The 27,369-nt window shown below is 42.7% G+C and overlaps 1 long non-coding RNA gene across 1 annotated transcript; it reads left to right on the top strand.

Moving 5' to 3' along the window:
• Nucleotides 1-302: 302 nt before the first annotated feature.
• LOC126203527 (uncharacterized) lies at nt 303-19,624 on the top strand. Its single transcript, XR_007540287.1, has 2 exons — nt 303-484; nt 19,270-19,624. It is a non-coding gene; the product is annotated as an uncharacterized LOC126203527 (long non-coding RNA).
• Nucleotides 19,625-27,369: the final 7,745 nt, after the last annotated feature.

The following is a 27,369-nucleotide window of genomic DNA, read 5'->3' as shown; positions in this document are numbered from 1 at the left end:
TAAAATTCTCCAATTACCTCGATGATTCTCATACGCCAAGTGGAAAATGAAACCATCTTTGGAAACGATATATGCAGCTCATTATACGAATTGCTACGATGCCTTTCCTATTGACCTTTCCACATGTTAACGATAACAATAAATAAAGGTCTAATGAATGAGCAATTCTCAAGTTGAATATAGATGTTCGATATAACAAACGCACGATAGATGTTATCTATTGCTACTGTCTACGACTATTTGGCGCAGACGCGGAGAGTGGTCTAATTTCCTGTTCTTTTGCCAGAAGAATGGGTCTGCAGAGTAAGCTGACGTCACTACAGAAGCAACAGTGCTACGGAGAAAACACAACACGCGGGTTCTTTGTGCGACAGGAAATGCTCTGCACTGCGGACGAATATAAATCGGAGCCAGACTGCTTGTTGTATCACTCGAGATGGCTGTCTCTACGAGAACCGTTCTCCTTCTCTGCTTGGACTTTGCAGTAAGTGTCTTATTACACAGCTAGAATACGGGGCATCAGTTTGTTAGCTAAATTTTATTTCGTATGGGATGTGTCCATCGCTTATACAAGATAGAAACGTAAAGTTGTCATCAACAAGAAATTTGGTCAGAACACCATAGTGCTTTAATATTCATAGTCCTACTGGAGTTGGTAAGCTGTTGCGTCCCTCTGACCTTTGAACTGACGTAGTCAACCAGTTACACTTTCTGAACAAAAACATCAAGACAACTGTTTGATGACATTAGTGTTGGATGTGTCCAGTGGTTGCCATTATACTGGCATGAACACTGCTACGGCACTTTCGATGAGATGTATGAATGTACGTGGGGGACTGGCATCTCTTTGTCCCTAGAGAGGCGAAACCAAAGAAGCTAGAGGTGCTGGACGCTGGAACTGGGAGCCAATTCGGCGTACTGTCTTATCCTAAAGCGGTGTAATTGGGTTCAGGTCGTGATTCTAGGCAGGCCATTCCAGTCAGGAGAAATGCTGCTTTATGACAGGGTGCAACCACGAAAATTACCCCCATATCATAATATCACCTCGTTCTTACTATACATGATGGCGGGTAATGTTCTTCAGGCATTCGCCAAACCCAAATCAATTCGTCTGACAGCCAGGGTGTATAGCGTGATACACCACTCCAAATCACTTGTTTCTAGTCATCCACTATCCAGAGGCATTGCTTATTAGACCGTCTCATGAGTCACAGTGCAGAAATGTGTGGCTTATGACGAGATGCCCGACCAATGTAATCCTTCCTTTTTAACTCTCTATGCACAGTCATTGTGCTAACTGGACTGCTGCTAAGTCCTTCTGCCTATTTCATGCGTTTTTTTACAACCATGCATTGCAATGCTAGACGATCGGTGACCGTCAGTACATGAGGGCTGACTGCTCTTGGTTTAGCTGTTGTTCTTCCTCCGCGCTTCCACTTCATAACTGCGTCACCAACAGTCTACTTGGGCAACTCTAGAAGGGTTGAAATGTCCGCGATGGAACAGTTACTCAAGTGACGTCCTAGTGATTAGTCCATGTTCGATATCAGAGTACTTGGCTGCGCAACTCATTCTACTGTTACTGTTTCTCTTGAAACAACACAACACTCCCCGCCTCCATTTATACTGGTGAATCTAACTGGAGACATCTACTGGTCAATTCCTCATTATATAGTGGTGTACTGATACTTGTGATCGGGTAGTGAATATGGCTCCCTCCGATCCATCGTGCAAGTCGGAATTTTCATATTAGCATACATTAATAGAGGTGAAAGAAGTGATAGATGATCGATAAAAGTCCTAGGCCGACTGGGAATCGACCCAAGAACTTCATATTCTGGTGCTTTACATACAAGGAGATATAAGACGTCTGGGAAATTGTTACCTCCTGCACTGAATTCAACTTCATCTCACAGTAATGTCTCAGTTAGAAGAGGCAGTGGCGAAATAATAGAATTAGTAGCTTCTTTGATCCAATCAGCTGACTGGGGAGGAGCTGAACCGGATATCTCAAAGCTAGTATTCGTTGAAATACAGACAACCGAGCTAAGGTTCGGCTATCACAAAATGTTCGATGATTTCCAGACGGGCACTGAGTGGCAGCGTAAATGTCTAAGGAGATGATGACATTTTTACAGGTAATGACGAAAGTGCCTAATGGCACGACAGGAAAAATGAATCCTCCAGATTTGAACGATTTTTTGTTTCATTACTGATGCTTCAAGGCTGTACCTAGGACAGTAGGAGTTTCAGGCAATGTCTGTGGTGCCCGTTCCACATAGCTATCCCTACACTAAGGGTGCAAACGACAACGGTTTATGACGAACCAAAGCTGTGTGGGTAAGGTCGAGACGAACATGTGGAGCACTTGTGGTACACCAAGCCCGAAAACAGCCTCGAACAGGAATAGAAAAGCCACCAACGCACGCTTCGCGCAATTTTCGGCTAAAATCGTCCTTGACTATTAAAAGCCACTTGTTCTTGCACTTAAAAATGTAAAAGAGACGTTTGTGTAAATTTAACTTCAAAGAATATCAGGAATTTTAATGGAATAAAATTAACAATCAAATAGTTTTGTTTGTCTTGTTTTAGTACTAAACGACATTAAGGCCTAAGTTTAGGTGTAATTGCAAGATTCATTGTGTTTTTCATAGCGTTCAAGAAAATATTTTTTCTTTTATTAACGTTATGGTAAATTTTCAATTAATAATTTTAACTAGTTAGCCGGCTGAGCTGGTGGCGTAAGAGAGCGAGTGGTTACGGAAAATATTGTTTGGCGCACATATGCTGTAACTTTATTGGGGAATTTGGGACTCTTTAGCGGCTTGATAGCCAGCAAGTGTCGTGCACAAGATTGTTCGTCTCGACTTTCTCTGCACTAGTCTGATACGTTATGAATAGTTATCGTTTACACCAGCTAGATGACCCCGCTTGCTGTGCTTTCTCTGCTGTAACACTAGCTAGTAGACTGGTATTACCTGGTGCCATGTATACGAGGGGACAATAAAAAGTAAGTTGCAGATTATTGTCGTAGACTAAGTAACTTTTGAACTCTGAGCTGCATCTGAAATGACACAGATACATGACACTGTTCTTGAGTATTGTCACCAGATATCCGTATACAGTAGTCTCAACGTTCTATCAATGCTTCAGTTGGTGAACGATACAAATCCACTCCTTAGTCACGGAACCATTCAAGAATCGTTGTATTAACGTCCTCATCATTTCCAAACATCCCCGCTCCCCTCCCCAGACGTCCTTTCAGCTTGCCTAGAAGGAGTAAATCGAATGGTGCAAGACCTGGACTTCTCGATCAGCATCACCACGTATGTGCGGCCTGATTGAATTGTCGGTACTACTTCACCACAGGTGGAACCGACATTGCATTTGGTCCGTGTACCGATATAATCTGACTGTGTGTAATTTAGACGTCTTATCCACAAGGATCGTACTGTCCTGCGTACTTCCACTTTGAAGACGTTTCCAGTTGCCGCGCTATTTCACTTGCACACTGTGTGCATCTGTTTTCCGTACTGCAGGAGAAGATTGTCTCAAATTTCAACTACGGAAAAGTCATGATTGCACAATACTCGTTTAATCTTTGTCAGACTTATCTGTGTGACAATGTGCAGAAGTAATGAAAAATAAGTAACACATACATATTCGAGCAAATACTTCATACAAAATTATTTCTGTAATTAGATGTGGATCTAGCTTTAGGATCAAAAAGCTCACCGTGTGGACTGTATATACTAATACAGTTCTAATTTCATAATACTGCATGTTCCAGGGCAGTTGTGAATTAAATAAATGCATGTGTCAGACTGTCTATAGCGTATTAAACTGTCAAAGAAGTAAACTAGACAGACAGAAGGCGTGAGCATTAACCAAAAACATTTCACAGGAACTAGTAAATGTACTTAGGTTACTTTCTCTGCAAAACGGCGTAGGGACTTGTATGAAGGAAGAGATTTATGCCGTCCTCAGCTAAATTCTGAGGCAACGGCCTTGCCACAGTGGATACACCGGTTCCCACTGAGATCACCGAAGCTGTCGGGTGTGGCCAGCACTTGGATGGGAGACCATCCAGCCGTCATGCGCTGTTGCCATTTTTCGGGGTGCACTCAGCCTCGTGATGCCAATTGAGGAGCTACTCGACCGAATAGTAGCGGCTCCGGTCAAAGAAAACCATCATAACGACCGGGAGAGCGGTGTGCTGAACTCACGCCCCTCCTATCCGTATCCTCACTGAGGATGACACGGCGGTCGGATGGTCCCGATGGGTCACTTGTGGCCTGAAGACAGAGTGCTCCTATAAATGCTAATGACTGTAAAATGTTAATTGGAAGGAGAAACAGCATTGGTCGTATTTTTTTGTTTTATTATCCGCAAAATCGATTTTCGGTCACTTACAAGGGGAGGCCGCCAATTGTGAAATTCAGATTCGATTCATACTGCGCATAATAACAGCTCATGGCCAGAGGTGTAATGTGGTAAAGCACCAAGATGCACTTCTCAGCCGTTGTCGAGAAAATAGACAGTTAAAAGATAAAAGAAACCGTTGTGGTGAAATACTCTCTACGAGTAATGATTTCGTACAGCATCGTGGCGCAGCGGTAAGCGCTCGGGTTAGTAATCCGAAGATCGCCGGATCGAATCTCGTGGTATGCAAATTTTTTTATTATTTTTTTGTAATTCAAATGCGTGTACACACACACACACACACACACACATATATATATATATATATATATATATATATATATATATATATATATATATATATACAAATTTGGCAGTTAAAGACCGTGAAAACTTATTTCTTGCGCTTCTGGGAAGTCTTCTTTCTCTCAGTCCACACTTCTTTCATTCTTGCGCTGAAGACGGCTTTTCTCTCTTCAGACCATTTAGTTCCACAAGTCTTCTTAATTTTCACACCGAAACCCGTGAATGAATTCAGTTTTTTTCTAAAAAGGTTTCTGTTAAATATTGTTTCCTGATCTATGTCCATTTCTTTTAGATCTCTTTCTGTGTTGATAAACCATAAATTTTTATTTTTTAGATTTGCGATGTACGAAAATATTTGTTTTGTAAGCCTATTCGGGTTCATCCTCATGATGTGAGCATAAAAGGAGCATCTTCTTTTTCTAATTTCGTCTGTAATTTTGCTGCACTTCGTATACACTTCTTTGTTGCTTTTTAGTATGTATACAGACTTGCCTTGATCATCTGTTATTTTCCTGTGTCCAAGAATTGTCCTCACAATTCTTCTTTCACGATTTTCTATCTGTTCTGCGTATGTAAAATTTGCCAGTGTTTCTGATGCATTTAGTATCTGCGGTCTAATGACAGTCTGGTAGTGTCTGAGTTTAATGTTTTTGGATATACATTTTTTTGAATACATTTGTCTGCAGTAGTGAGTTGCTGTCTCTAGTTTTTGTATTCTAGCCCTGCAGGCTGGATGACCTTTTGCCACAGGCTGAATTAGTTCACCAAGATATTTAAAATGTTTAGATACCTGTATTTTCCCGTATTTCGTAGTTATTTTCTTTGGTAGATTTTTGATATTTGTAATGATTTCTGTCTTTTCAAATGAAATTTGCAAGCCTGCTTTTTCAGCAGTTTCTTTAAGTAATTCTATTTGTTTTATTGTGTCTTTTTGTGTGTAAGCTAAACAGGCGAGATCGTCAGCGAAGGCAAAACAGTTGGTTTCAATGGCTTTGTAGCACTTCCCTCCAATTTGGACTTTCTCAACTCCATGTTTTTGCGTGAGTTTTCTCCATTCTGCTATGACTTTATCCAGAACACAGTTGAAGAGTACCGGGTACAGCGCATCTCCTTGTCTGACGTCGGTTTTGACCTTGGAATTTTACTTTTGATGTTGTATTTGTTAATGTTTCTTTGATTATGGTGATTGTTGTTTCATCTATTTCATATTCTCGATGTGTTTTGATGAGTGTGTCCCTATCGATTGAGTCATAAGCTTTTTTGAAATCAATGAATGTTATGAAATATTTCTTGCTCCTTGTAGATAAATAGTTCATTTTTGTTTTGAGGTTAAAAATTTGTTCGGCGCAGGATCTTCCTGGTCTGAAGCCAGCTTGATATTCTCCAAGTTTTCCCTCTATAATTGGTGATACACGATTGAGCAGGGCCTTTGATAGAATTTTGTATGGGACTGGGAGAAGCGATATTCCACGATAATTGTTAACATCCCTTTTGTCACCTTTTTTAAACAAAGGGTGAATTAGGGCAGTTTTCCAGTGACTTGGGATTTTCTTGGTTTCCCATACTTGTTGAAGTTCTTTGTGTAGTGCTTCTACTGATGTTTCTCCCCCAAGCTTGAGCATTTCTGCTGTAATTGTGTCTTCTCCACATGCTTTCCTGGTTTTGAGATTTTTGATTATGTTTGTGATTTCCTCTCGTGTCGGAGGTGTTGAATGTGTTGGTAATGTTTCTGGTTGCGTAAAACTGAGAGTCTGGATGGGTGTTTGGCAGTTTAGGAGTGTCTCAAAATATTCAGCCAGGATTTCACAGTTTTCAGTATTGTTGGTGGCGAGAGTCTTATTATTTCTCATAAGGTTTAGGCAAGGGGACTGGTATCCTCGGAGTTTCTGGCTGAATGTTTTGTACCAAGCTGCCGTGTTGCATTTCTTGAAATTCTCTTCGATTGAGTCCAGTTGTTGTTTTTCATATTGTCTCTTGGTGTTGCTAATAGTTTTCGAAGCATTCTTTCTGGCTTGCTTAAATTCATCAAAGTTGTTTTCAGTTTTATGTGAGTTCCACTTTTTCCAGGCTTTAAGTCTTTCATGCAGAACTTCATTACAGTTGCTGTCCCACCACGGGTGTCTCGGTTTGCTCTTTTTTGGAAAGGTTGTTTCTGTTGCCTCAATCAAGTTGTTCTGAAATTCTTGGAGGTTTTGTGAAGGGGAGAATGTCTTTAGTTTTTTCTGAAAATCCTTGAGGTTAGAGTTGGACTTAAGGTTGTAATTTCTCAGGGTTGTAAGATCAAAATTTATTTTATTTCTGTTTTTATATTCACCGTTTCTGCTTTTCTGTTTGTTTTGTGGGATCAGTTTAGTTTTTATTTTCGTGAGATAGTGATCGGAGTCGAGGTTTAGAGATTTTCGGACACGTGTGTTCAATATTTCTTTTTCACATTTGGAGGAGATGGCAACGTGATCTATTTGAAATTCTCCGACACTCTTTATCGGAGATACCCAGGTTTTTTGTTTTCTGGGAAGATGTATATATATATATATATATATATATATATATATATATATATATATTTCCCGGCAATCAGTTGCAACAATTATGCATATAATAAGTTGTTGGAAGTCGTTTGTCGTGGAAAAATAATACTTGAAATAAAACACAATATCACAAATAATATTCAAGTGGATACAATTTATTGAAAAGTTCGGTATACACTCGCACATAATTAACAATTAGTGACCAGAAGTAGCTGGAGTATCGCACGAACCAGAGTGATAGTTATCATAGAAACATGGAAAGCAGAAAACAGCACGACATCGAGCACATCTGATAAATGATGCGTTTTTACAAGAACAATTGTTTTTTAAATTATCTGTTGGGAAACACACCTGATTGACATTCTGAAAAATTGTCCCATCGTTCGTCAGGTTTGATGCATACCACGCGTATCGTATCATATCGGCAAAAATCGGAGAAGACAATTGGTGGTGGACGATGGATTGGATTTTTATACAATCGTCTCTGGAGTTGATGTCACGGTTTCGCTCGATTAAAAAAGCACAATTTTGAAGGCGCTTGATCAAATTTTTTACCTGCCGGTAAACATACACGTCACACGGTTGGACGAGAGGAGTGCACTTTGGAGGAATGACTTTTATAGTGCACGTTGGTAACTTCTTATCGTCCTGGAACATCTCATCGTATAAAGCCGGGTTCGTTTGCCCACCCCAAGAGTCGATCAGAAGGAGAAATTCTTTCTTTTGTACGTATGGTTGCAAAGCATTACGCAAGAAGTCCATGAACAAACCCGTTGTTAGTTTACCGGATTTAGAGGATGTAATAACAACGTTGGTATACTTCTTGGCGTACTCGTCGACTGTCTTCTATACGAAAACAAGTGGCAAGACTCGTCCAGACATCGTGATTGAATATTGTGACGTATACGAATGCGTCACCTTGTTCATGTCGTGTCGGGTTACCAGGACAGCCTTTTTTTTTTTGTGTGTGTGTGTGTGTGTGTGTGTGTGTGTGTGTGTATGTGTGTGTGTGTGTGTGTATACATTTGTATTACAAAAAACAAATAATAAAAAAAAAAGTTGGATGGCGCGAGATTCGATCCGGCGACCTTCGGATTACGAACCCGAGCGCTTACCGCTGCGCCACGACGTTGTAGCTAATTAATAATCGTATAGAGTATTTCACCGGAACGGTTTCTTTTAACTGTCTATTTTCTCGACAACGGCTGAGAAGTGCATCTTGGTGCTTTGCCACATTACACCTCTGGCCATGAGCTGTTATTATGCGCAGTATGAATCGAATCTGAATGTCACAATTGACGGCCTCCCCTTGTTAGTGACCATCCTCAGTGCTGTAATATACAATTAAAATTGGTAGGCATTGGTATCAACAAGCTTAGAGCGATCACATACTCAGACTGTAAAATGTGTATCAAAATATAAAAATGACATAGATAAAAGATAATTAGCAATAAAATGTACATCTAAAAATAACAGTAACACAATAGATAAAACTACTTCATACATAATAATCGCGCAAGAATTGCACATACAGTGTTTCTTACGATCAGGCATTGTATTGACATGTGTTACTTATTTTCGATAACTTCTGTATTTTGTTCTACAACTTATGTCTGATGCTGGGTTTTCGAAAATGGTAAAATTTAATAAAGAACTGTATGATCAACACTACTGCATAATTGCAGTTGGTCTGTAATCTGGACGGTCGCCCACCTCTCCTACCTCTACTATTGAAGAATTCCTGGCCGACCGCGGTGGCCACGCGGTTCTAGGCGCTGCAGTCCGGAACCGCGAGACTGCTACGGTCGCAGGTTCGAATCCTGCCTCGGGCATGGATGTGTGTGATGTCCTTAGGTTGGTTAGTTTTAAGTAGTTCTAAGTTATAGGGGACTGATGACCTCAGATGTTAACTCCCATAGTGCTCAGAGCCATATGAACCATTTGAACAAGAATTCCTGGATCAAGTAGTGTAGAAATGTGTCTGCAGGAAACCCGGGTCTCTTCTGTCAGTGCAGTACTATTTTTGCGGAATGGTCTTCGCTTGGGACAGCAGGTGTATATAACTTTCTGAGGTACCTAAGCCAACATAAATACGGTGCACCAGAAGCCAGCCGAAAATTGGTTCGGAGGTTGTTCAGGAACATTTTCTGAGTCTCCGGCAACTCGTTTCACAGTAATTGCTTTTCCTTCGGTTTCTCACAGCTATTTATGTTTATATGTGTATTACTCTGAATATATCTGCACAACAGTGCGTACGTCGACGGTATGCGATGTGTCGCCTCTTTGGAAACAAACATCTTTCACTCGCTCACGAAACTTTCCATTGATAACACTGATGTTCAAATTACTTTTCACCCTCAAGCTTGTTGCTCACCCCTGTTTCGGTTTGTCTTTCCAGCAGTCGCAGTTGTACGTTAACAGTGATACACAGCAGAACGGATAGGCTTATTAATATTGGGCAGACCGTCATGTGCCACGATGTGCACCGGCTCACTGAATGCAACGGAAGAATGGCACAGCGACGGTGTATTGACACGGAAAGTGTATGTCCTTGATGGCTCAGAAGCGCACGACAACGTGCTTAGAATATAAATCGCTCATCACGAGGCAGCAGTATGAGCCATTTGCATGCAAATCTACGCGTCATATCACGACGAACATTTGAGTGATCAGCTATTCAGGGTCTTAAAGAAGAACTTTGGCAACGCGAAGAAACTATATATCAATATGAAAGGAGAAAAAAAACACACATACCGGGAGATTCTAATTATACTTTCCCTATTTAACACGTTATAGCACGGAAACTAATTACCGTACGAGTACCAACCTTGTAACATTAAAGTCAAGGACACGGGGAAGAGAAGTAATGCACAATCAGCTCAATTGAATCACTTTCAATGTGCTGCTACGGTACATCATACCACTACATACCGGTAGCATTACTGCTACAAAAGGGGCTCAATATGGCGCCCATCAGTGTCCAGCAGAGTCTGAAAGCGCAGGATTGCACTCTGCACAGCAGAACGATGCATGTCCGTAGGTATGCTTGCTATGCTGCGCTTAAGCACATGTGTGAATGTTCCCCTGGTAAACTCTGTCCTTCAGTTAGCCCACAACCAGAAATCGCAGGGATTGAGATCAGGTGATAGCGCCGTCCAAGAATATCGAAACGATCGGTTGACAATTTGATCTTTCCCAAATGTGTTTCGGAGAAGCAAGTGAACTTCACGAGCGATGAGTGGTGGGGCCCCATCTTGCATGAAAACTGTTGAGTTAAATGCGTCTCTCTCCTGTAATGCGGGTATGACGCTGGGGAAGCATATCGTAGTGACGCTGGCCAGTCACACTGCACGTTTTTGATCCTAGAGCGCCAACCTGTTCATAAAAGAATGGGCCAATGATGCACGTAGCCGTGAAAGCCACATCATACGGTGACACTTTCACCATACTGATGAACTTCATGCACAGTGACTGGACGTGAAGATACCCACCCTCGGCAGTTCTGTGTGTTCACCTTATCCGCCAAAGAAAAATGAGCTTCGTCTGTCCATAGCATGGTCCAGCGCCAGCTCTCGTCAACCTCAATCCTTGCGAGGAAGTGGAGAGCGAAGTCAACATGTCGCTGGGCGTCCTGTGGTGCAAGTTGTTGTACGATACGGATCTTGTAGGGATACCATTTGAGAATGGTTTAAAGCACCTTCTGAACAGTGGACCACTGGATGTTCAACGGTCGTGACACAGCACGCGCACTGCCTGACGATGGCAGAGTTGTCTCTCAGAACAACAGCGACTTCATCAGCCACTTGTGCTGCAACGTGTGGTCGGTCTCTTCCCGGAACGACGAGCACTTCTCCAGTTGATTCGAACTTGTTCATCACGCTCCGCATAGCAGCTTCAGAAAGAGGGCCCTTTCGTAATACACTCAGCCCGCGATACTCTCGAAGTGCAACTGCAGCATTACTGTTGATAAAAGAGCTTCACCAATAATGCCCTGCTCTTTTGTCCAAGCTAATATTGAAACTTCAAGTGCAATGCGACTGGTCAGGTGTGTGAGACTACGAATTAAGATGACTGATCACGGCGCCTGGTGCCATACTGTATATGGAACTAGACGGACTGGAACCGCGCGACTGCTACGGTCGCAGGTTCGAATCCTGCCTCGGGCATGGATGTGTGTGATGTCGTTAGGTTTAAGAAGTTCTAAGTTCTAGGGGTCTGATGACCTCAGATGTTAAGTCCCATAGAGCCATTTTGGAACTAGACTCTGAAAATTAATGCAACCAAGTCTGGTACTCGTAAGGTAATTAGTTTACGAGTTGTTGTTGTTGTTGTGGTCTTCAGTCCTGAGACTGGTTTGATGCAGCTCTCCATGCTAATCTATCCTGTGCAAGCTCCTTCATCTCCCAGTACCTACTGCAACCTAAATCCTTCTGAATCTGCTTAGTGTATTCATCTCTTGGTCTCCCTCTACGATTTTTACCCTCCACGCTGCCCTCCAATTCTAAATTTGTGATCCCTTGATGCCTCAGGACATGTCCTACGAACCGATCCCTTCTTCTAGTCAAGTTGTGCCACAAACTTCTCTTCTCCCCAATCCTATTCAATACCTCCTCATTAGTTACGTGATCTACCAACCTAATCTTCAACATTCTTCTGTAGCACCACATTTCGAAAGCTTCTATTCTCTTCTTGTCTAAACTATTTATTGTCCATGTTTCACATCCATACATGGCTACACTCCATACAAATACTTTCAGAAACGACTTCCTGACACTTAAATCTATGCTCGATGTTAACAAATTTATCTTCTTCAGAAACGCTTTCCTTGCCATTGCCAGTCTACATTTTATATCCTCTCTACTTCGACCATCATCAGTTATTTTTCTCCCCAAAATAGCAAAACTCCTTTACTACTTTAAGTGACTCATTTCCTAATCTAAGTCCCTCAGCATCACCCGACTTAATTCGACTACATTCCATTATCCTCGTTTTGCTTTTGTTGATGTTCATCTTATATCCTCCTTTCAAGACACTGTCCATTCCGTTCAACTGCTCTTCCAAGTCCTTTGCTGTCTTTGACAGAATTACAATGGCATCGGCGAACCTCAGCGTTTTTATTTTTTCTCCATGGACTTTAATACCTACTCCGAATTTTTCTTTTGTTTCCTTTACTGCTTGCTCAATATACAGATTGAATAACATCGGGGACAGGCTACAACCCTGTCTCATTCCCTTCCCAACCGCTGCTTCCCTTTCATGCCCCTCGACTGTTATAGCTGCCATCTGGTTTCTATACAAATTGTAAATAGACTTTCGCTCCCTGTATCTTACCCCTGCCACCTTCAGAATTTGAAAGAGAATATTCCAGTCAACATTGTCAAAAGCTTTCTCTAAGTCTACAAATGCTAGAAACGTATGTTTGCCTTTCCTCAATCTGTCTTCTAAGATAAGTCGTAAGGTCAGTATTGCCTCACGTTTACGAGTTATAGCGTGTTAAATAGGGAAAGTTTGATTATAACCACCCGGTACATCAATGTCGTGCCTTATCGCTATATTCCCTTCTGCTTGGTATAATTACTTCGAAGGAACTGAAGCCACGGTCGTAACAGTATTCATAAATATTCACTATTATGTTACCATCAATATCTTGTAATATGCTGCATCCCGACAATTTGGATGTAGAATGTCAATGAAATATTATGCTACATAACATATTCGCACTTACGTTGTGAATTGTTCCCGCTGCCTGGGTAACCACGTCACATTACTTCTGCACAGAGTGTTTTTATTTTGCGCTGTGTTTTGTATTTCGGTGGCTGAATATTACCGGCTTTTTCACTGTTGTGATGGAATTTTCACGAAAAGAAAGGTAACTGGGATAAAAAACCGAATAAATTGTAATTATATTATAACCCTATAAATGCCACCGGAAACCACGGGTACATTATACCAAAACATTACCATGAACAGCCAGAGAAACTTTGGCTTTGGCATTCGGTTTCACCCCGTATATGACAACTTGATTTTTTGTTTTATGCTGAATTAACATGGGGTACGTCCAACCTTTGCCTTTACGTCAGCTTGAACTATGCTGGGTACACTTTTAATGATATGTCTGCTTGCCTATGGAAGAATGGCAGCCAATTCTTTCTCAGCAACTGGAACCAGAGAAGATGGCGATGTTGAACGCTTGTATCTGGACAGAAGTCAAAATTCTAACTCGAATTCTGTAGGTCGTGACTCTGGACGGATCAGAACATTTCACGAATGCTATTGGCCACAAAACGTTGGCTCACAGATGCTGATTTATGACAGTGAGCGCATTCATGCTGATACAAACAATTACTGAATCCGAACTATCTCTCTTCTGCATTTAGTAGAAAAAAGCTACAAAATGTGTTCAGTTTTTCTGTATTTAGCATTTCCCTATTCATCATGGACAGAAAAAACACCGCTACAACGGAGAACCACTTCCTTCGTACTTCACTGTTGGAACAACACACGGTGACAGGTGATGTTCTCCAGACATCCGCCAAACCCTGACCTTTCCATCGGATTGCCGTATGGCATAACATGATTCATCAGTCCAAATGACTCATTTTCCACCATTCACTATCCACTGGCGTCGCTCTTTACAAGCGTCCCGTAGCACTGATCAGAGAAATGTATGGCTTATGGCTTATATCTGCTCGACCACAGTACCCCACTGTTTTTGTCACACTAGGCGCAGTCATTGTATTAGCCGAAATGCTGATAGTTCTTTGGAGCTGATGGTTGATTACTTCTACTGATTTCATGCGAATTTTTGAAACCGTTCTCCGCAATGCTACTCCTGATTACTTTCACCTTTCTTCGGTTTACTCTCAGTGCACACTCAGTGCCCAGAAAACTGGTCATTCCATTCAACAGGCCACATAATTCTCCATCACTTTCAATAAGGATACCAATCTCATTAGCGAATCTTATCAGTGATATACATTCACCCTGAATTATAATCATATTTCTGAATACAAAATTGTTTAGGCTTTCGTGGCCACTTGTTGACAAACTGCCTATTGACTTCTGTCTCGGGTTCTTCGGCCGACGTTCATCTAATGATTTTTCTGACGTTTCGCCAGCACGAGTGGCTGGCATTGTCAAAGCTTCACCCTCCATTGCCGGTGGTGAACTGGAGCCGAGCTCGCGGGCGCAGGCTATATGTACCTGGCGCGCCAACGTCCGAGGGCTTCTCCGCGGTCATTTCCGGTGCGGTTCTCCTCTTGCTACCTGCGACGGTCGTTCGCTGCAGTACGGGAAGCCAGGATCCGTTGACCTTAAGGCTTTCCTCTTTCTTGTTCAAACTGTTCGCGTGTTTTTGTATTTCTACAGATTCTCTGAACAAGCGCGTGTGATAGTGCTTCTCTACAGCCAGAACTTGCGTGTCGGCGAATTTTATTACATGGTCGGTCTCATTCAGTGCGTGCTCTGCCACGGCCGATTTCTCCACCTGCCCCAACCTGCAATGTCGCTTATGCTCTTTGATCCTGGTGTTAATGGATCGTCCAGTCATTCCGACATAAAAGTCGGAAAAGTTTATGTCGGAATGACTGGACGATCCATTAACACCAGGATCAAAGAGCATAAGCGACATTGCAGGTTGGGGCAGGTGGAGAAATCGGTCGTGGCAGAGCACGCACTGAATGAGACCGACCATGTAATAAAATTCGCCGACACGCAAGTTCTGGCTGTAGAGAAGCACTATCACACGCGCTTGTTCAGAGAAGCTGTAGAAATACAAAAACACGCGAACAGTTTGAACAAGAAAGAGGAAAGCCTTAAGGTCAACGGATCCTGGCTTCCCGTACTGCAGCGAACGACCGTCGCAGGTAGCAAGAGGAGAACCGCACCGGAAATGACCGCGGAGAAGCCCTCGGACGTTGGCGCGCCCGGTACATATAGCCTGCGCCCGCGAGCTCGGCTCCAGTTCACCACCGGCAATGGAGGGTGAAGCTTTGACAATGCCAGCCACTCGTGCTGGCGAAACGTCAGAAAAATCATTAGATGAACGTCGGCCGAAGAACCCGAGACAGAAGCCAATAGGCAGTTTGTCATATTTCTGAATCTTTCTTTTATTTCCGTCATTGCTTTTCCATAAAATATATTGACCAGTATGGGTGAAAGTACATATCTCTACCTTATATGTCCGTAGCCGTGGTCTAGTGGCTATTGTTGTTGCCACTGGGTCCTGGGTTCGATTCCCGGCCGGGTTGGGGAGTTTCTCTGTCCGGGGACTGGGTGTTTATGCTGTCCCCATCATTTCATCATCAACATCCTTATCATTCGTGACAGTGTCTAGATTGGACTGCGTGAAAAAAAATGGACTGCTGATAATTGGAACTTAGTACAGGCGCTGATGACCATGCAGTTGAGCGTCACAGAAACCAAGCATCATCATCATCATCATATATCTTATACCATTTCAACTCCAGAATACTTGGTTCTTGGTCTTCCATTATCATTTTTTTCCTATTGATTCTTGTAGACATTGTATATTATGCATCTTTCCCTTGGCATACACATACACTCCTGGAAATGGAAATAAGAACACCGTGAATTCATTGTCCCAGGAAGGGGAAACTTTATTGACACATTCCTGGGGTCAGATACATCACATGATCACACTGACAGAACCACAGGCACATAGACACAGGCAACAGAGCATGCACAATGTCGGCACTAGTACAGTGTATATCCACCTTTCGCAGCAATGCAGGCTGCTATTCTCCCATGGAGACGATCGTAGAGATGCTGGATGTAGTCCTGTGGAACGGCTTGCCATGCCATTTCCACCTGGCGCCTCAGTTGGACCAGCGTTCGTGCTGAACGTGCAGACCGCGTGAGACGACGCTTCATCCAGTCCCAAACATGCTCAATGGGGGACAGATCCGGAGATCTTGCTGGCCAGGGTAGTTGACTTACACCTTCTAGAGCACGTTGGGTGGCACGGGATACATGCGGACGTGCATTGTCCTGTTGGAACAGCAAGTTCCCTTGCCGGTCTAGGAATGGTAGAACGATGGGTTCGATGACGGTTTGGATGTACCGTGCACTATTCAGTGTCCCCTCGACGATCACCAGTGGTGTACGGCCAGTGTAGGAGATCGCTCCCCACACCATGATGCCGGGTGTTGGCCCTGTGTGCCTCGGTCGTATGCAGTCCTGATTGTGGCGCTCACCTGCACGGCGCCAAACACGCATACGACCATCATTGGCACCAAGGCAGAAGCGACTCTCATCGCTGAAGACGACACGTCTCCATTCGTCCCTCCATTCACGCCTGTCGCGACACCACTGGAGGCGGGCTGCACGATGTTGGGGCGTGAGCGGAAGACGGCCTAACGGTGTGCGGGACCGTAGCCCAGCTTCATGGAGACGGTTGCGAATGGTCCTCGCCGATACCCCAGGAGCAACAGTGTCCCTAATTTGCTGGGAAGTGGCGGTGCGGTCCCCTACGGCACTGCGTAGGATCCTACGGTCTTGGCGTGCATCCGTGCGTCGCTGCGATCCGGTCCCAGGTCGACGGGCACGTGCACCTTCCGCCGACCACTGGCGACAACATCGATGTACTGTGGAGACCTCACGCCCCACGTGTTGAGCAATTCGGCGGTACGTCCACCCGGCCTCCCGCATGCCCACTATACGCCCTCGCTCAAAGTCCGTCAACTGCACATACGGTTCACGTCCACGCTGTCGCGGCATGCTACCAGTGTTAAAGACTGCGATGGAGCTCCGTATGCCACGGCAAACTGGCTGACACTGACGGCGGCGGTGCACAAATGCTGCGCAGCTAGCGCCATTCGACGGCCAACACCGCGGTTCCTGGTGTGTCCGCTGTGCCGTGCGTGTGATCATTGCTTGTACAGCCCTCTCGCAGTGTCCGGAGCAAGTATGGTGGGTCTGACACACCGGTGTCAATGTGTTCTTTTTTCCATTTCCAGGAGTGTATATCCTAAGAAATCCGAACATACTGCATCATTTTATATTCAGGAACAGAAGTATAACATCAAACAGCCAAGATCGCTGTTGTACAACATTTATTGTGATGAACGGTTTCAGCGAACTATGTTGCTATGATCAGATCTTCTGCAATACATTCCACTGAATCTTGGACAAATGCATTTTATATCCTCTCATATCATAGAAAGATATTTCATGAATAATAATAGTATATGCTTGATTTTTCTCATGTTCATGAAGTATCCTTTTGTGATATGATACGATGTACAAACATCAAAAAATTTTTGCATCACCTCGGTTCCGAGAGTTCCGGAACCTGTACATAAAATTGGAACAGAGATCAACATAAACATCATTTCCACCGTTTTTATTGCTCATGAAAACCACACATTGCATGTTGTATGTACCACCATACAGCGAGACCTTCAGAGGTGATGGTCCAGATTACTGTACACACCGGTATCTCTGATAGCCAGTAGCACGTCCTCTTACATTGATGCATGCCTGTATTCGCCGTGGCATACTATCCACAAGTTCATCAAGGCACTGTTGGTCCAGATTGTCCCACTCCTCAACGTCGATTCGGCGTAGATCCCTCAGAGTGGTTGGTGGGTCACGTCGTCCATAAACATCTATCCCATGCAGGTTCGATAGGGTTCACGTCTGGAGAACATGCTTGCCACTCTAGCCGAGCGATGTCGTTATCCTGAAAGAAGTCATTCACAAGATGTGCACGATGGGGACGCGTATTGTCGTCCACGAAGACAAATGCCTCACCAATATGCTTCCGATATGGTTGCACTATCGGTCGGAGGATGGCATTCACGTATCTTACAGCCGTTACGGCGCCTTCCATGAACACCAGCGGCGTACGTCGGTCCCACATAAAGCCACCCCAAAACAGCAGGGGACCTCCACCTTGCTGTACTCGTTGGACAGGCGTTCAGCCTGACTGGGTTGCCTCCAAACACGTCTCCGACGATTGTCTGGTTGAAGGCATATGCGACACTCATCGGTAAAGAGAACGTGATGGCAATCCTGAGCGGTCCATTCGTCATGTTGTTGGGCTCATCTGTACCTCGCTGCATGGTGTCGTGGTTGCGAAGATGGACCTCGCCCATGGACGTCGGGAATGAAGTTGCACATCATGCAGCCTATAGCGCACAGTTTGAGTCGTAACACGACGTCCTGTGGCTGCAGGAAAAGCATTATTCAACATGGTGACGTTGCTGTCAGGGTTCCTCCGAGCCATAATCCGCAGGTAGCGGTCATCCACTGCAGTAGTAGTCCTGGGGCGGCCTGAGCAAGACATGTTATCCACAGTTCCTGTCTCTCTGTATCTCCTCCATGTCCGAACAACGCCGCTTTGGTTCACTCCGAGACGCCTGGACACTTCACTTGTTCAGAGCCCTTCCTGGCACAAACAATGCGGCCGCGATCGAACCGAGGTATTGACCGTCTAGGCATGATTGAACTACAGACAACACGAGACGTGTACCTCCTTCCTGGTGGAATGACTGGAACTGATCGGCTGTCGGACCTCCTCCGTCTAATGGGCGCTGCTCATGCATGGTTGTTTACATCTTTGGGAGGGTTTAGTGACATTTCTGAACAGTCAAAGGGACTGTGTCTGTGATACAATATCCACAGTCAACGTCTATCTTAAGGAGTTCTGGGAACGTTTATTGATGTGTGTAATATGCAATTGGTCAGAATTCAATGAAATGTACTGTAGAAGATCTGATGATAGTAAAGTAGTTTGCTGAAACCACTCATCACAATAAATGCTGTACAATAGCGATCTTAGCTGTTTGACGTTGTACTTCTGTTTCCTCATTGATCTAGATCGACCTGTAACTTGACAATGTCAAGCATATATGTCATTTTACATTGTCAAACGCTATTTCTAAGGCGACAAATCCGATGAAAGTGTCTTCATTTTTCTTAAGATATGGTGATTGGAAAATGAGAAGGTGTTAGCGTTGTTTCAGTAGCGACTTGTCGCCCTCGATTGCAGGTTGTGGCGGCGGTGCCCCAGGAGTCTGCTGACGTGCCACGGTCAGCGGTCCCTAGCGGAGATGCCGCCAGCAACCAGGAGCCGGTGCAGCCGGTGGCTGCTGGGGAGCAGGCGCTAGAAGACCGCCGACGGTGGATATTCTTGGACTTCGCCGGTTGAGCACACTGCTGCGAGATTCAGGAAATAGAAAGCTCTTCTGTGTCTTAAACGTTTCAATTTCTTGTACAGTTCAAACGTTTAACTCTGTTCCTGTTTCTATATCAAGATCATCCTTTTTCCTTTTTCTTTTTTTTCTTTTCAAAAGTTCAAATGAACATGCGTTACATGAAATTAATAAATTTTTCCCATTACTAAATTTGGCTTTATTTCTGTCTTCGCATAGCTGTTGAATGTTTTACCAATTTAACTGTTATCCCAAGAGCAAAATGAATGATGATTTTCAACATCGAAGCAAATTTTTGAATACTGTTTCCTATACAACTTTGTTTTCTGGTTTTCGTCTGGTCTCTTGCCTAGGCAGTAATAGAGAGTTAAAATACCTTTAGAATTCACTGATGGGGATGGAAAGCGTTACACAATGATGCACAAATCTGTGTTTTATCTATATTTGCCGATATGTTCACCATGTAAGGGATATTAAATGATACAGCTTTTATTCTATTTGGAACCAATGTTCGTCGTGAACATCAGTATGAGGTGTGACACTCACAGGTACAAATACGCTCTTGTATTCCTTGCGGTATGTAAGCTAACAGCCTCCGAGTGTTATGTTGAGGAATTTGCAGCTATGTCTAAAACTGCTGTCGTGTCAGATTGCTGAAATAAGGTTGGTACATCTACATCTACGTCTATACAAACAAACGTGAGGTGCATGGCAGAGGGTACGTCCCATTATACCAATTATTAGTTTCTTCCTGTTGCATCCACTTATGGAGCGTGGGAAGAACGATTATTTTAATGCCGCTGTGGGTGCAGAAATTATTCTAATCTTATCCTCGTGATCTCTGTGTGAGCGACATGTAGATGGTTGTACTACATCCTAGAGTAATCATTTTAAGTCGGTTCTTGAAACTTTGTTAACAGACTTTCTCGGGATAGTTTATGTCTGTCTTCAATATTCTGCCATTTCAGTTCCTCCAGTACCTCTGTGATACTCTCACATGAAGTAAACAAACCTGTGACCATTCGTGCTCCCCTCTCCGTGTACGTTCAATATCCCCTGTTAGTCGTATGTGGTATGGGTCCCACAAACTTGAACAATATTCTAGGTTGGATCGCACAAGTGATTTGTAAGCAACCTCTTTTGCAAACTGATTGCACTTCCCTAGCATTCTACCAACAAACCGAAGTCTACCATCTGCTTTATCCATGACTGAACCTTGCGGCGGCGCGGTTCCTTCCGTCCCTTTACGACGAACCTGCACCTACCTGTGAACATTGTCTCAGCAGATCATCAGTAGGGAAGCCGAGCGAAACCTACTGTACTTCGACGTGAACCAGGCTGCAATTAAAGTCACTAATCTACGTTTCGGGAGAAAGTTTTCACATGAAATGAAAGGTTGGAAATTTTGTCCTTAACATATTCTGAAACTTAGATGAACAAGTATCACTGCCAAGCCCGTGCTAGTCTTAACACACAATCCCTTTCACTCACGTTAGCAAGTTTATGGTGTTGCATTTCACGAAAACGTAATAGCTACAAAAATACTTACTGTTTTTGGTTGAGAATACTCGCCAAATATTAAGTCTGTCGGTACCTAATGAAGTCACAGTTTTTAGCCACCGACCTGCTCAATACGCCACGCGGAATATATATTTTTTCTCGTCACAAAATTCACTTAAAAATTCCGAAATTTCTATACACCCATCGGAATAATTATGCCTTCACTTTACCACACTTTTTATGTATGAAACACCGCTAGATCCGGCAACTTATTATTTCCATCGGAACTACTACTACACACGTCCGAACTGTTTCGTGGCTAGGTTCCTACTCCTCCCTAGAATACTCTTTCTCTACCAGCAGAGAAAGGCGCGCGAAGAATATTGCTTTACCATTGGTCAGTTTACTCAACAGCCAATAGTAAAACAACATTCTCCAGCGTCAGTCCGCGTTTTTCATCACTAATCAATCGCAAAATACTAAATCTAACGACTGCACTTTTTACCGACTTGATTATCTAATATGCTGAAGATTTGTTTATGCATAAAGTTATTTACTATTGTTATTTATACCTGAATTAACTTTCCCTTTACCATAAACTTACTTTACAAATCTATTCTACAAAAATCCCCTTTGTCCACATCCATACTTCTTCGAAATGTTCCCACACTAAATCCCACTACATAACTCGTTAAACAACCATCTTCATATTAATCTTAAACCACACTCACGCATCATTCATACTGCTATAACATATTTATAACCTTTTACCTACACAAAAAGACATAATAACACTTTATGAAAATACTAGAACAGTTTATGAAAAACATTCTATTACTTTAGTGCACTCTAGTGGGCACAATCGGAACTAAATCAGTCCCCTATCCAATATTGTCCTCTATCGGCTGATACATAAACTACGTGCGCGTCCAGTCTCGCGTCACCATCTGTCAATATCCAGCTCTGAGAGACATCTCCCACTTAACCGCCTCCAAGGCAGGATCGGTATACGGCGCTACGCCTCAACCTGTTTGATCATTCCTTTTCATATCACTACAATGTGCTACGCCTAGGTATGAGTCGCCGATTCCAACAGTTTAAATGGTTCAAATGGCTCTGAGCACTATGGGACTTAACATCTGAGGTCATCAGTCCCCCAGAACTTAGAACTACTTAAAGCTAACTAACCTAAAGACATCACACACATCCATGCCCGAGGCAGGATTCGAACCTGCGACCGTAGTGGTCGCGCGGTTCCAGACTGAAGCACCTAGAACCGCTCGGCCACAAGCGGCCGGCCATTCCAACAGTGACTCATTGATATTATAGTTAGAAGATACTACATTTTTTGTTTTGTGAAGTGCACCATTTTACATTTCTGAACATTTAGAGCAAGTTAACAATCTCTGCACCACTTTGAAATCGTATCAAGATTTGACTGAATATTTATGCAGCTTCTCTCATAATAGATAACAGCATTATCTACAAAAAGGCTGATATTACTATTAATGTTGTCTGAAAGGTCATTAATATACAACATGAAAAGCAAGGGTCCCAACAAACTTGCGTGGGGCACACCTGAAGTCACTTCTATATCTGACGATGGTTCTCCATCCAAGTTAATATGCTGTGTCCCCCCTACCAAAAAGTCCTCAGTCCAGTCACAAATTTCACTTGACACCCCATATGATCGTGCAATTAGCGTCCATGCGGTACTGAGCCAATTCTTTTCGGAAATCAAGAAATACTTCATCTACCTGGTTGCCTAGATCCAAAGCAAAAACGTGCGAGTTGGGTTTCACATGGTTGATATTTTCGAAAACCATGTTGGTTGGCATTGAAGAGATCATTCTGTTCAAGATACTTCATTATGTTTGAGCGTAGAATGTGTCAAGGATACTGGACGATATGAAAGTACAAGGTGTTTCAAAAAGAATATACGTATTACAAAGTATAATTTTGTCCAAACTATCGATCGCTGCGCCTCGGCTCGGCTATTGGAGAAACGAATACATAGTCTAGTTTATATTAATAGCCACTAGATGTCAGTTGTCTTTTGTTTTGCTTGGTAACCGTCATATGTTTAAAATGGCTACCCCGCAGCAGAAATAATTTTGTGTTCTCGAGACTGTGAAGTGTAATTGCGTGATTACAGTGCAAAGACATTTCAGATTGAGGTACCAAATTGATCCTCCGAATAGGTGGAACATTCTCAGATGGTATCGACAGTTTCTAGATACAGGATGTGTATGTAAAGGAAGGAGTCCTGGCCTCTCTCGTGTTCCTGAAGAAAATGTTGCACGAATTCAAACTGCTTTCCAGCGTAGTCCTTCAAAAACTCGTCGTGCCAGTCGGGAGTTACAACTGCCTACAACAACAATTTGGCGCGGTTTGAGACGTCGGTTGGTTATGAAGCCGTACAAGTTACAGCGATTACAGGCTCTGCGTCCAGATGACAAACGCAAACGTGTGGCATTTTGAAAAGAGATTTTTGATGCTATTAACAATGATACCACTTTCGCACCACGCATCGTGTTCAGTGATGTAGCGACTTTCCATGTTAGAGGTCAGGTAAACAAACACAATGTTCGAATTTGGTGCCTACAGAACCCACATGCAGCCATTGGACATGTACGAGATTCACCCAAAGTCAATGTGTTTTGTGCGATATCCCGATCATCTGTTTACAATCCATTCGTCTTTGATGGAATCGCGGTTAACGGTAAGCATTATCTCGCTATGTTACAAAACTGGTTGTTTCCGAGGCTGCATGAAGACAGCTTCATTTTCAACAAGACGGGGCACCCGCTCACTGGAGTAGGCAAGTGCGTGAATATCTGAATAAAACTGTACCGAACCGTTGGATTGGTTGTCAAGTAGCTGGAGACTTAGCGTGACTTGGGCTTCATTGTCACAGGATTTGACACCCTCTGACTTCTTCCTGTGGGGTTTCGTTAATGACAACGTTTATGTACCACCACTCCCACAGAATATGAAAGAGTTGAAGAACCGGATCCGTACTGCCATAACAACAGCGACGAAGGACATTTTTGCCCGAGTATGGGAGCAATTTGAGTATCTATGTGATATTGTTCCTGTCGCTGATGGAGGACATATTGAACATCTGTAATCTGAAGTTGAGAGGTTCGTAAATACGTGTGTTAAGTTCATATTCGTATGTCTTACAGTTTAATAAAAATATGCATTCGAAATATGTATATTCTTTTTGAAACACCCTGTCATGTCTTTCCAATGTATCCCAGACGTGCTCCGTGGGTGACATATCGAAGGACTGGGCAGGCCAGTCGAGGATCTTTAAACTCTTCAAAACGTTTGTAGTGTGAACTGGTGTGTCGGGTCTTTGATTTTTCCATTGGAATATGGCATTCGGCATTCTGATGATGAAGAATATGACAACAGGCATTACCGTTGTTACCACATACTGGCGAGCATTCAGCCCCCCTTCGTTACCAAATCAGACCTGTCGTCATCCCTGGCAGCTTCTCATATCTAATAACTCCACACATCACCACTCCAGGAGATAGAATGGTATGGATCACGGGAATCGCTGCTTCTGGGGGCATGTGACCAGTTCGTCAAAGGACATGTTGGAGTCATTTTGACGGTATGTACAGAAGTGAGACTCCTCGCTGAACACTAAAATATACCACTCATTTCCCAATTGACTGTGTCTGTCATACGGTGTGAGCGACAAACAACACATGGCAACTCCAGACCTCAGTCCACCTTCGTGTAATAGTTTCCCGACTGTTGGTGGTGACACTCTCCCTATAAATCCTGCCAAGATTTTACCTACATTCATCCTTCCCATCAGAGCCAGTTGACAAACCTTAAAATCTTCTTTTGTTGTGGTCCTTCTGGAAGTATCCGGGCCTGCTCATCCTGCCACACTGTTGTTCTACATTCTTCTCGCCACAGTCGTGTTGCAGTCACTGCACTACAGTCAACTGTTTGTATGATCAGTCGGCGTAATGCTCTCATGAGCATCATGTCAACAACTCGCCCCTCCCCAGAGTCCAAAGAGTCCAAATGATGGCGATAAGCTTGCCTCCTGGAGATGTCGTTTTACGACCTCCACCTCAAAAGACGCGGCAACGCTAAAAAAACGCAACAGCAATCGTTTACCCACCCCATTCTTCACCTGTAAGGAGGGCTAGATCTTGTCTACTGAAACTAACGAAAATAAGCACACTTAAGGATAAAACTTTACTCCTGCTACCAGGGTGCGGCTTACGTGCCATATCCCATAACATTAACACTGTGTGTGTTAATTAAACTACACGTCAAGTAGGAATCTGCAAAATTTTAGAGTGTCTCTCATTAAGTAGGGGAGAGTTTGAGGCCTGGGAATTCTTTTCAGTCTTTCGCCTCTAACCAGTCCTGTTGTAGGAGTTCAATGTATTTTCTTATACCATTTTGAAATGATGACATTCACATTTTAAGTGCTGCAGCCTTTTTCTGAAATTACTCCGAAAAATTAACGTTTTTAAATATATAAACGTGTTCCAAAGTACAGACTGGTTATGTGCGTGGCAACATTCGATTGAAATTTAGAGGCGTTGGAGTCGAGATAGTCTTGTCGGTACTGTATTTAGTCTTCTATGTGTTGCGTTACAACTCTACTACACACAAATAATCAGTAATCAAAAATAAAATTAAAGAGAAGTGCTATCAAACACCAATTACGAATTCAAAACATTTGAAACTGCAGCTCTTGGAAACTAACACAAATTTCCCATTTTCATGATAGGTAAAGTTGTTAAGAAATTAACGAAACTGAGTTAATTTGAAAATATTACAAGTGCAATGGTAAAAGACTTCCCACTTCAAGACCCAAGATGGTGCACAACTGATGAAGTATGGCTTAACCGCGCACTAACTAGTTTCAAAAATATATAGATTTTATTTGCCATAAAAGACTGCAACTATTAACAATATATCCGAAATACGTTTGAAAGGTGGCTACACTGAGCCACAGCGCCAGAGATCGCGCTAGAGAGTATTGTTCCGCCGCCTCCACTGGCAGTGATTATTGAGAACTCGTAGTGGGCAGTGCTTTGGGAGAACTCGTAGTAGTCAGTGCTGAGATGTCGTAGTGAGTAGTGTTTGTTGAGATGAGCTAGTAGGCAGTGCTTGCTGAGATGTGATACTGAAAAGTTCTTGTTGAGATGTGATAGTAGCGAGTCGGTGTGGAGAGATTGTAATGTCTAGAGTGCCTTTCATCAATATAAATTAAGGTAACAAACTACTTTTCTTTTCGTTCTCATTATTTCAATGTCCTGAATAATGCGTCATTACAGGTTCAGTCAACAAAGCATCTGGCTTGTGTTCTTGTATTAGAGTGTAATTCTGGTTTTCTTGAGTAATTATGGTATTTCTATTTTCTTTAATTAATTCAGTATAAATGATATTTAAAATTTCTTGTGTTATTGAAGAAGAACCGTGCCAGATGCATACGTTGAATCATACTTCCACACACAGAACAGTTATACTTGTGCTTTGGTTTCGTAGGTTTTATAGTTGCTGGGGACTTAATTAATTAATTGTGTTAATGAAAATTTCCATTTCATTCTTGTTATTGTTCTATGCAGTCAGATAGCGTAATAATACTAGTCAGGGCCAACCGTTTACGAGACTTCGTAATCGGACAGACAGCTACTAAACAAAAAATTAAAATTATTTTCATTCTATTTTAATTAAGCCCCCATGCACGTGCACCGCTGCTTCGGATCGTCCCTTGGAATCTTCTGATTGTAAAAATAGTAGACAGTAGTATTGTTGTAGTAATTTGTAGTTTAGCAATTGTAGTCTATTTTGCATGTGTAGATTTGGTAATTGTCATTCTTGTAATGGTATTTTTTTTTTTTTTTGCAAAATTTCATTTCTGTTGTCTTGTCTATGGGTTTGACAATTAGTGCAATTATTTCAATTGTTCGATTAATCGTGTTTGAGGGAAACATTTCGTGTGAATGGTATTGTTGGAGATAAAGTGTCATTGTGTGTAATTTCATATAGTGACGAGTTTTGTATATTTTGTAAATGATTACGCGATCAATGAAAAAGGCAAAAATGATGGATAGTCAGAATGGCGAAATTGTTGACATGGCGAACTCGCCAACACAGGACAACAGTATGATGAATAATGGAGTTGAAAACAATGTAATAAGTCGGGAAAATAGTCCAGAACCATTTCAAAATTTTTCTCAATCAGAAAATTCACAGAATACGAGATTAACGACAGAAGATATGGAGCAGTTGATGAGTGCTATATTAAATTTGGGATCTGAATTAAAAACACGGTTAGACTCACGAGGATCTGAATTAAGAGCAGCGATAAGAGGGTTAGGCTCACAAATAGGAACAATTAAAACAGAGATGAAAGCAATGACAACACGGTTATGCTCACAAACAGGAAC

Source organism: Schistocerca nitens, chromosome 9, assembly GCF_023898315.1.
Source record: "Schistocerca nitens isolate TAMUIC-IGC-003100 chromosome 9, iqSchNite1.1, whole genome shotgun sequence".
NCBI lineage: Eukaryota > Metazoa > Arthropoda > Insecta > Orthoptera > Acrididae > Schistocerca > Schistocerca nitens.
This window is presented reverse-complemented; position numbering and strand designations above follow the sequence as displayed.